This window comes from Phacochoerus africanus, chromosome 2 (genome assembly GCF_016906955.1).
Source record: "Phacochoerus africanus isolate WHEZ1 chromosome 2, ROS_Pafr_v1, whole genome shotgun sequence".
NCBI lineage: Eukaryota > Metazoa > Chordata > Mammalia > Artiodactyla > Suidae > Phacochoerus > Phacochoerus africanus.
Window position 1 is genome coordinate 48,822,578 of NC_062545.1, and position 12,498 is coordinate 48,835,075.

The following is a 12,498-nucleotide window of genomic DNA, read 5'->3' on the forward strand; positions in this document are numbered from 1 at the left end:
AAATTTGGTTTCTAAAGCATTCTTTTAAGCTCTCAGGAAATATAGAAGACTCCTAATAACATCAGATTTATCTATCTATCTATCTATCTTCTATCTATGTATCTATCCATCTATCTGGTAGAGGTTAGTATACCATAACTACAGCCAACCTGCTTACTGGATTACCTAGGCTGACTAGCTCATTCTCATAACTCATTCAAACATTTCCTTTTTACACATAGGCTTTGAATACTCTTTTAATCTTATCTGATAAGTATATCTCATATAAATTTATAACTAAAAAGTTGAGAAAAGGTGGAAATGAAATACCTCTGTTAAAAAGAAAGAATAAATTTGAATATTAAAAATATCAAACGGATGTTATAGGAATGTGATCAAAATTTAGGTTTCTTAAACTTAAAATCTGTCTCCATTTCACATTCCAACAGACATGATGATATCATACAAAGATGAATGAAAGGTTTTCTGATATAGTATACTAGATCTGATATGATATTGATGTCTTGGTGATTTATTTATGGAGATTTAGAAGAGCAAGAAGAATTTGACTGATAATTGGTAAAATGTTCTTTTCAAAAGATTCCATGAGTCATTTTCTCTATTTGCGTTAAAATAATTGATACATTTAACGATGTTTATAAAATGAAAAAAAAAATGGTGGTTTTATCAAATTAACTCCTATAATCTAGGAATTGCTTGAAAATAGTGTTGCTACTTAGTAACACATAACAATGATCCCAGAACATTTAACACCATTTAACATCTTTTAAAGGTCATATCTAAAACAGCTGAAGTTTAATCTTAAATTTTAATTCATAGGCACTAATTTTTCAATGGTTGTTAGAATCTACTTTTACTGTCAGCACACCACAGAAATTTGATTTTTTAATTACCTGGGTTTTATTATGGAAGCACTCAATTACACTGCCAAAGTCATATTCTCTGAGTTTTTTAGGAGGTTATGAGTAGTTTGACATTAGCTAGAAATGTTCATCTCAGAATAAAACTTTACATTGAAAGCCTCTTTCAGCAAACTTTTTAATTGCATAGATTGATAAAACATATAAATTGTTGGAGTTAACATATGTCTTAAATCCATTCTTATGCAGCCCTTCAAAATTAAAATGATCACTGTTAAGTAATCATAAACGAAAAGTAGGTTTAATGATTCCTATATCATTTTCTTACATGTAGAAGAGTTTTAATAGATATTTTTATTTATTTTTCTATTTTCACAGAAATAAAAATAAATTTAAGTTTAAAATGCTAACATTGTTCCTGAATCATGGGTGCATTATTCATTACCAAAGTCTGATGATATAAAATTACTCAACATAATTCAAACATAATTAGGAATGTATCTGAATGCTGGTTTTATATGTTACTAATAGCTGAACTCTATAACCGCAAATGAAGACAGATTTATGTTTAGATATTTACTGCTGGAAGAAAACGTAATTCATATCCTATCATAAAAGTAATGTTTTTTAAAAGAACTTAAACATGTTTAGGATTTACTGATAACCTTTCAGACACCAGAATTTATGACTTGAATGCTGCCACATCTCTAGAAATCTGTTTAATTCAAATATTTTTCTATAACTGGATTTTATTTTGCTTTTCAAGGAAAATATATTTATAGCCAAATAAGCCTAAATAATTTTAACAATCATAACACAAAATGGGTATTATATTAGCTAATTTTAGAAATAATGCTACTTGCAGCAACATTTATGCAACCAGAGATTATCATACTAAGTGAAATAAGTCAAAAAGAGACAGACAAATGCCATATGTTACCTGTATGTGGAATCTAAAATATGACACAAGTGAACTTATCTACAAAACAGAAACAGACTCACAGACATAGAGAACAAACTTGCGGTTTCCACGGATTGGGGGAGGAATGGGTTGGGAGTTTGGGGTTAGCAGATGCACACTGCAACTTTATTTGTTATAACCATAGTCCTCTTTTACTTCCATGAATTTAACCTATAATTTTAATTAATTAATTTCAAAGTGCATCCTTTTAACTCTCAGTAGTGATAATCTATCTAACCAGCTGCCTGTCTAGGCCTAGTTACGAGGGGTCACTAGGATGGCTTCCTGACATGTGAATATTGCCCACCCTCAGCAGCTATAATGCAGGTCCCTGTGCAGAAAGATAAGCAATGCCTATATCTTATAATCAAGTAAGATAAAATAATGCACCATGCTTTTGTCCAAATAATCTAATCTATGGCAAAAACATCTAGGCAGGAGAATTGGATGAATAATCATCTTTTAGAAATTGAGATAAAATATCAAAATAGAAACACTTTTGGAAATGGGAAAGAGCAACAAGGCCATGACAACCTAGTTCCTCAACTCAGCTCTGTCATTGCCTAGGTGGGTAACATTGATCAGTCCACTATTGATACCCATGCCTCAATTTCCTTATCTGTAAAGTGAGGACATTGAACTACACAATTAGTTTCCAAATTTATCTGAACATAAAAATCATTTGCAGTCAAGATTAAGAATACAATCCTGGAAAGCCTGGAGAATCAGAGTCCATGATGAAGGGTCTTGGGAATGTATATTTTGACGAAAATCCTTGTTGATGCTGATGACGGGGCAAGTTTCAGAAACATGGGAATAAACTGTTTCTAGTTTAGCTTACAGCTATGAAAGTTATAATATATTTTATAACTCTATGAAGTTTCACGTAGAAAAATGGTGAGTGTGGATAAACCAAATGATTTATCATTGCCAATATTTGTGTTTAATCTAGATTTTCTTTTCAGTTTATAAGTTAATTCTTGAAGAAAATAAAATTTAGCCTTGATATATATTCTATTGTTTCTGGAGGCTATGGCATGAGGACAGCATGAAGAATGAAATTTTGAGTATAATAAACACAGAGTTACATGTGCGAAGCATGAAATTCTTTACATATTTAATGTGTTCAGTAATCCAGAAGGTAACATTTATTCAAGGAGGATACTTCATTTTTAGCCTATGGGAAAACTGAACACAACATGAATCTGAATTTTCATATTTTAATGGCCAGATTAAGTTGAAGTTTTTACTAATTCTAATTCAATGAGATTCAAGAGAGGCTCAGAGGGAAAAAAATTAATAAAATCCATGTTGAATCCCCTTCTCTTTCCTATAAAGAAAATATGAAGATGCTTTTAGATAATGATATTGAATTAGCAGTTTGTTTTTCTTTTTAAGTTGCTAAATAATTCCTTTATACTTAATGTTCTAAGGATTAGCATGTTACCTGAGCAGCATCAACTCTGCAATAGTGCTGAGTAGGATCTGGGATATAAAGAAATTATTCCATATGTTGACACTGAAGGAGTAAATTAAGTCAATTAAAGAGAACTTTATGAGTTGTTTACCAATTTTTCCCTTAGTAGGGCAACTAAGATATAGGGAGACAATGTTGATATGGAAATGGAATATTTACCTAATATTTCATCTCTAAGAACAAAATCAAAGAATACCTATTTGAGGAAATGCCTTCTCTATTAGTTGGGACTGTCAGAGTCTTCACAGTATTAAAATTCAGGCTATGTACAAGAAGTTTCTTGGAACAACATTGTAAATCATCTATACTTTAATAATTTTAAAAAAGTAAAAATGGACATTACAAAAAAAGAGGTTTCGATAAACAAATTTCCCTCCAAAAGACTCTGAAATTTTTAATGGATTATTTTATCTTCTAGGAAAAAATGTTTTAAAAGTATTAAGAAAAGAAATTGCCCCAAATAGTAATCTACATAATTCCTGTTAAGTAAGGCCAAAACTACATGAGATAGTCAGTTGCATTATTAGGATAAAATAACCTGGATAAAATTTTGTAAGGATGTTAAAAAGAAAGACAACCATGCAAAGAAAGATGAAAGAAACAAAAACATTCAAATATGTAATAATAACAGAAAGTCTGAAGATCTTACCTTCATGGCCAGAACATTTAATGGTAACAGAAGACAGAGGAAAAGCAACATTATTCAATTCCTACTTTGATTTTATCTTCCACCAAAAAGAGAATGACCTTTCACCTTGGAAGTATGATCCAACAATGTTCGAGTGAAATAATACTCAAGAAATAAAGAAAATATTAAAAGAACTTAGATCCTTTATATTGATTCAAATGTCCTAGTCTAGAACAATTACATCACAGTATAAAGTATAAATGTTCTTATGAAAGTATTTTCAATGATTTTTGAAAAATCCTGGAAAATAAGAAGGCACAGGAAAAAAAACACATCATTAAATAGTGGATATTGACTCTACTTTAAAAGGGAGAAAGAACTAATTCCTAGAAATCACAGTTTAAAAAAAATCAATATTGACCTATAGAAAAAATTATAGAATAAATTTATCAAATAGGTGGTTTGTGAATATATAGAAAACAAAATGATGATAAATAGGAACCAACCTAGATAGACTAAGAAACAATACTGTTAATCTAATGGCTACTTTCAGGGATGTTACAAGAGAGGAATGTTATAAGCTATAAGCATAGTGCTTCATATTACAAGGTATTTGGCACAATCTGGCATACTCCTGGAGAAAGGAAAGATAAATATGGGTTGTTTGGTCAAAAAGTTTTCTATAAAAACCAAAAGAATGTCAAGTCAGTGGGCTAGCCAACAAATATTTATCATGGCATAAAACAATATTCCTGTTTTCCAAAAATTCACATTCTAATGGACAGAAGGTTCTAGTGGCACATTATTGGACACCATACTTGAACCTGACCTATTTAACACTGACTTGGATAAACACATCAGATAACAGATGTCATTGACTATGGAATAATACTTAATATTGTGAATGATCAAATCCACCAATAAGATGCTGATAAATTGAGTGGGCACCATATATCACGTGCTCTTTAACATTCTTCCCACTGAGAGGTGATGATGTCAAGACATTCCTCCTACCTGCCTCCCCCTCCCTCTGCAGGTGCCTTGAATCTAGGCACACTTAATGACTGAATCAACGAGTAGAATAATGTTGGATGTGATGATGTACCGATTTCCAGACATGGGCCTCGAGATTCTGGCACCTTTCCTTTCCTGACTCAGGGGAGCCAGCTGCAATGCTGTGTGGAAGACCAAGCAGCCCTAAGAGGAGGCAAATATGAAGAGGCACCGACACCATCGGCCAAGAACTCCTGCCAAGCCCCCAGCCAACCACCAACTGCAAGTGCCAGTCCAGTGAGTGAGCCATCTTGGAAGCAGATTCTCCTAGTACAGTTGAAGAATCTATCTCAGCAGACATTGTAAGATACAGAGACACCACTTCCCACCAGCAGAGCCCTCCTCAGACTGCATGTTTATGAGGAAAGCAAATGATTGTTATTAAGTCACCATGTTCCTGGGATGGTGTGTGTGTGTGTGTGTGTGTGTGTGTGTGTGTGTGTCTTACACACTTAGGATAAAAAAAATCTCAGTTTTATAAATAAATAAAGAAATAACAAATACATTGATCAAAGTATGATTGTCACTTCAATGGGAACCAGCAGTATATAGTCACAGACACCCTTCTCTAAATTCAGTCATTCTTGCTCTAACCATTGACAAATTCTATTGAGTTTACCTCCAAATGACTTTTGTATACTTCTCCTTCTCTCCATGCCCACTGTTGCCACCATTGTCACTCGCGGTGGCCTCCCAAGTTGTTTTTCCACATCCATCCTTACCTCCCTCAGATCGCTCCTCATATTGAAATGAGAATGAACTATTAAAAATGTAAGTCTGAATGAGTTACTTCTCTGTTGACAATCCATCAATCAATATCACTATTAAGATAAAGACCTACTATTTTATCCTAATCTTTATCAACAACCTCAATTGCTGTGACCCCCCCCCCCCTTTTCATATTCCCCTCACCTGGATTTTCTTTTTCTAAAATGTGTTCTGCTCCCACCTGCCTCAATATGTCTGTGCCCTCTGTTCCCCTTGTGTGGAGTGATTAGCAATCTCTGATTGCCCTTCAGATCTCAGGAAAATGTTCTCTGCCTGCCCACACCTGGTCATATACTCCCCCTTCCCCACCTTTCAGAAGAAATATTTTTGTCCTCTGAGATTTTTGACACATTTGCAATTTATAATGAAAGAGTGGCTACCTGTTCATTAATTATCTCTACTAATAGAGGTAGTCAGCACAAGGGCAGGGACTATTCTTATCACCTCTTTCCCAAACATCTTACAACGTGCCATTTATGGAGTATGTGCTTAGTAACTATGTGCTACAGACATCAATAATTGGTTCACTTCAGGGGATTTAAAGCTTTCTTATCCACAAATGGAAGACTATGAGATATTCATCCTTATAACCACACAGTTTGGCTAAGTAGATGCTCAATAAATCTTTAATGATTTAAACTGAATAAATAGATTTATTATATAAACACAGGAAAGTTAAAATATGCAGTGATTTTTCTAAAGTTGGGCATCCAAGAACTGGAACCAATTGAGATAAATTCAATTGAAAGCAGCCATAAAGGTAAGAGTCAGGAGACAAAGCACCTGAGAAATGACTGAAGGATATAAAGTCCAGGGAAGGAAAACTCAAGCTGAGCTGTGATACCAATATATGTTATACAATACATATATTGTATATGTATAACATATACATATACATATATAAGACAGATAAATCCTACTAGGCACAACTAATACCAACAAATGGAATGGCTCATACTGCAAATTTCAACCAACTCAGTCACTTAACATCAAATAATCACTTACTATGTGCCTTGTATCACATTAGATGAGCATATATAGTGATGGAGCTTGTAGGCTAATGAGGGAAAAAAAGAACAATTAAATAATTAAAAATTAGCAAATACTAAAAACAGACAAATAAGTATCTTAAAAGAAGATATAAGGAGAGACTACAGATTGGGTAGTTCAAAAAAAGCTTCTCAGAAGAGAAGACTTTTAAGACGAAACCTGGGGGATGAAAAAAGGATAGGCCAATGCAAGTCACCCAAGAATAAGAGAAGGGAAGTCCATTCCTGATACAGAAAGGCTGTAAGGAAAGAAAAAACTTGATGTCTTTAAGATATAGAAAGATTAAGTAGTGTGTGCCTCATGAGTAAGCAGGATGAAAAGGAAAAACGAGTCACATGATGTGGGACCTGTAGGCCATGATTAAGGGTTTGGATTTACTATATGTGCCATGAGAAGTAACTAGGGTTTAAAAAAAATATGAATTTCAGAGTTCTCTTGTGGCACAGAGGGTTAAGGATCTGGCATTGTCACTGCAGCAGCTCAGTAGGTGAGTGCCTCAGGTGAGGCTGAAAAAAAACACTTTGAATCTTTTTTTAAAAGAACCCTTTTTTTTTTAACCTTGAGCATAATTGACTGAAGGTGGATTAACAAAGAACATTTGACACCAGATAGAAGGTTACTATAGTCAACTACACAAAAGAAAGACATATGTGCTTTGGAAAAGAAAGACATGTGTGAAAAGGGAAAGAATGAGTTAGATTTGAGACACATGTGTTGGAGATGTCTTATGGGTTGAATGGTGTCCCCTCATAATTCATATGTTGAATCTCTAACCCTCAGTACCTCAGAATGTGACTTTATTTGGAGACAGGGTCTTTAAGATGGGATTTCATTACAATAAGTTCCCTAAGGCAGGCCCTCATCCAATCTGACTGATGTCCTTACAAAAAAAGGAGATTAAGACAGAGAGACACCAGAGGTACACAGACACAGAGGGACCATCCTGTGAGGAAACAGCAAGAGGGTGGTCATCTGCAAGCCAAGGAGAGAGACCGTAGAGGAAATCAACCCCATTAGCACCTTGTAGCTTTCAAAACAGTGAGAAAATATATTTGTTGTTCAAGCCACACCCCCCGATCTGTGATATTTTGTTTTGTGGCCCTAGCAAATCAAAACAAAATGAAACAGACAGCATTTGTCAAAGGATTGAACTTGAGAGGCCACAGCATTATTCTGATGTTTGCAGGTTGAATCACGGGGTGCATAATGGTGCCATTTCCTGAGATGGAAAGGCTGAGGGAGAACACGTTTCTTGGGAAAACAAGGAGTTTTGTTTTATTATTTAAATATGAGATGACTGTCAGATATCTTTAGCAGAGATTTCATTTAGACAATTGACTATATAGAAATTTGGGGCTCAGAAGAGAGTTTTTAGCTAAAGAAATACACATTTGTGTACCTGTGTATTGGTACAGAAGTATGTATGTATATTTGTTCATGTGTATGTGTGTATATATTCTTACAATGATATTTGATATTGGGAATGCATTAGATCACCATGGAAGATATGGTAAAGAATTGAGGGAAGGAGACCCAACATTTACCTTTAAGGAAGTGGCATTTCAAAGTCATGGAAAAGAAGAACCAGCAAAAGAGACTGGGGAGTCAGTGAGGTCCAGGAGAGTATGGCAAAACAGAAATCAAGATGGAAGTGATGCTCAAAATATAAGGTAGAGCAAGCAAAATGCTGCTGAAAGTTGTAGATGAATGAGAAAAGACATTTATCCTTCACCTTGGCAACATGAAAGTCCTTAGAGACCTTGGTTCAGAACTTTTCCAATAGAACCATAAGAGTGATAGCCAGACTGGAGTAAAGTGAGAAATAAGAGGGGAGTGAGGACAGGAAGTGAATGTAATAGACTTCTTTTTAGAGATTAGTTGTGTAGGGAAGCTGAGAATAGGGATTTTGGATCAAAAGTTGTTTCAGGATGGGCAATACTGCTATAAAATATCTGTGGGTACAAACATCCAGGAGAGAGGGAGAGATTTTTAGTGTGAGAGAGAATAAGTAGACATAAGATTCGAGGTCCTTGTGGAAGGGTCCTTCTCTCAGGAATGCCATGAGATAAGGGCAACACCTCCCTAGAGACAGGAGAAAGGAGAAAATGGGTGAAGACTCAGTAGGTTTAGTGAATTTGTCCTGTAAGATAATGGAGTTCCTATCTGATCACATCTGTTTCATCAATGAAGAATTCAGAAAGGTATCAGAGTTGAAGGGAAGTTTTAAGTTTTAATGATAAAGTAAAAGTTACAAAATATTCACAGGGTACAGTGGGAAAGTTAGCTTACAAGTGAAAGGAAAGATTGACAGCTCATGTGTTGAGGCCATGTGATGTTGGTGATTGTACAGGGCTATCAGACTGCAGAGGCTGTCCATTTCTTCACCAATGTTTGGCTTCATGGATGCTGGTTTGAAGAGGGCAGTTTCACAGAATAGTATGCATGGTAATTCAGCCACAAAAATGTAAGAGAGAGCTGAAGGTTGTAAGTTAATTACTACAGTAATGAGCATGGAATCCATGGGGTATGCATTAGTTATCTATTGTTACACAGCAAGTTATCCCCAAATTTAGCAACTGGAAATAGCAAACATCTGGTATGTATGTTATAGTTTCTACAGGTTATGGAACCAGGAGCAGATTAGCTGAGTGGTTTTGATTCAAGGTCTCTCACAAGATTACTACCAAGATGTTGGCATGGCTACTATCATCTCAAGATGTGACTGTGTAAACTTATACTTCTGAGCTCACTCACATGGCTATTGAGAGGCCTCAGAAAATCTGCTCCTGTTCAAACTCACATAAGCCTTCCCACAGGGCTGTCTCACAGCATGACACAACTGCCTGACAGCAGATGAAGTGATTTAAGGGGGAGCAGAAAAGCTCTTAAGATGGAAGACACAGCCATTTTATACCCTAACCTTGGAAGTGACATCTCATTAGTACTGCCATATTCTATTTGTTAGAGGCAAGTTTCTAAATCTAGCCCACATTGCATGGGAGATGATTACACAAGAGCATGAATAACAGGAAATAGGGATCACTGGGGGTTAGATTAGTGGCTGCCAACCACAAGGTACAAGGGAGGAGAAGACAGGGGAGAAACTGGTGGAAGCAATGGATCAAAGATCTAAATTTTATGGAAGACTTGGTTCTATGTGGTTACTGAGAAGGTGTGTATACAGAGTCGAAGGTTGTACTTAGAGAATTGAAACCTTAAATTTGAAATACTGGAGGTGGTACAGTCATGGGTTATGACCTCTTTAGTTAAAGACCAGAGGAACATGTCATTGAGTGGGTATGAAGGGAAATACAAAAATGGAACCAAGAAGTTTGTGTGCAATACAAGCCATCTACATGGATGCTAGAGGCTTGAGAAGGAAGACTGGGACTTGGATGGAGAGGGAAGCTGGGAGTCAGCAGTTAAAGGCCTGCATGAACGAAAAGCAAAAATGAATGTCAGTAGATAATATAAAGTAGGAAGAGGTGAAGCTGGCAAAGGGAAATGGATAACTCTAGGAAAATGGATGTCAAAATGAGATGAGTAAACATTTGAAACCAGCAATGGAGTGCAAGGGCAGTGATCCCAACACCTACAAACCCCAGTTAATCAGGGTGTGGGAGAATCACGCATGTAAGTGGCCTTCACTTGACATGGTTACAGGAGACATCATTCATGTCTGCAAAAAAGAATAGGTGTCAGTAACAGAGGATCCAGAGAGCATTGTACTCAACAAGGTGTGTTAGTATCAAAGAGCTAGTGGATCTAAAAGGCAAAATGGGAGAATCTGGCAGAAAGAGGAATAGTAGGGGTGAGTAGGTCAGGACTGGTAAGGACCTGGGCCAGAGAAGTACCAGAATTCAGGAATGTTGTGTGATTAACAGACCTCAGTCTCTCATGTTAAGGTCAATAGCCATGTGGGTCCTCACAGCTTCAGTTTTTGTCCTCATTATTGGTAGGATGGAAACTCAATCTCAGAAAGAAAAATGATCACAGTGAGGGAAGAATAAGAATGTAAAGTGCTGTCTTTACATTAGCATATGACTACTTAGCAAGGAAGAAAGGACAAAACTGGTAAATATATGGAGGTTTTAACAATGATGATTGAGCAGAGGCATTTCCAATGTTTGAATGGAACAACTGTGACTCCTCTCAGTCTAGAATTTTGTTGCATTTTTCTCTGCTTCCATTTCTTGTGAAACACCTTCTTTTAGTGAGTAGATATCAGGAAAAACTTTAGAAAGTGTTTACTCAAACCCTTTCCTAGGAGGAAACTGAAGTCCAGAGAACCCACAGCAGCTTGTCCATAGCCAGGTGTATAAGCAGAGTCAGGTTCAGGATAAAAATGAAGATTCTTGATTTCAGTTCACTTGAAATTCTGGGGATAAAAGATAGTGGCATAAATATAGTAACTTTATATAAAAATGGGAGATAAACAACATAACTGATGGGGGAAGGATTTAGGGTGAATTCACATTGCATTGCAAACATACATTTTGAGCTAGTCCATATTTTCCAAGAGGCGTTGATACAAATGTGACATTATGCATTACCTACCCGTGGCATTTCCTGAATCTCAAATGAATCCTTGAGAATCGATGGGCAAAACCTTTTACCAGCTTAAGTTTTGAACATGTGTCATTGTAAAGGGACATAAAGACAAAAATGGAAACATGATGTAGAGGGGCCCTTTGCACTAGAAATAACTGGCTATGCCTGGCATGGTGCAGGTTTAGACTAACCAACCCAGGATAACCACCATTTCACATAGCCCTTTACTATATCCTTTTACTTTTTAGTACTTCTGCCAAGTACTTTCTATCCCGGGATATCCCAATGAAAACGGCCAATGTGTTTTTAGAGACTGAAGAGAATCAGCTAAGTTCCTGAGAGACTTCAATTTTTAATAATAATAAGAAACAAGGGGAGGAGGAAGAGAAAGAGAAGTTGTTGTTTCAGTTCATAGTAAATATTCAAATATTAAGCATAAGGTAAGTGTTCAAAACGATGTAACCATGTAATATTTTTATCATTTTATTAACATGGAATATATATGCATTCGTTGATTAGAGTAAAAAATAAGGTAGTTAAGGCTCATATCTCTGAAGTTATTACATTCATTCTTTACAGGAAGTTAGTGATTTCCAAAACTTTTTGTTGGTATATATTGGAGATATTAAGTATTAAAAATTAGAGCATATTGAACAAAGAATACAAACTTATTTGTCCTTAAGATCTTACTGAAGAAAAGTTATTAAAATTTAAAATATAGTACTACAGTAATACCAGAAAAACTATGAGAAACAGGGGTATGGAGGTATAAACTACTTTCTAAAAGTGAGTAAACATATTCAAAACACATTCTTATTATTTGTGTCTGAGAATTGTAGAGGTTATACTGAATTTTAAGCAATGACCTGGAAGATGGGGCTTTTTTCAAATGTAGAAGAGGCTTAGCAAGAAAAAAAAAGGCAAAAGAAGAAAAGGTGAGTGAGAAATTATACTTAGAATTCAGATTTTTCCAAAGTAATCTTTTTTTTTTTTTGACCATGCCTGTGGCATGCAGAAGTTCCTGGGCCAGGGATCAAATCTGCTCTGCACCACAGCAGTGACCCAAGCCATAGCAGTGACAACACCAAGTCCTTAACCACTAGGCCACCAGGGTACTCCCTTAAGTCATCTTAGCAATAGGAGAAAGAAA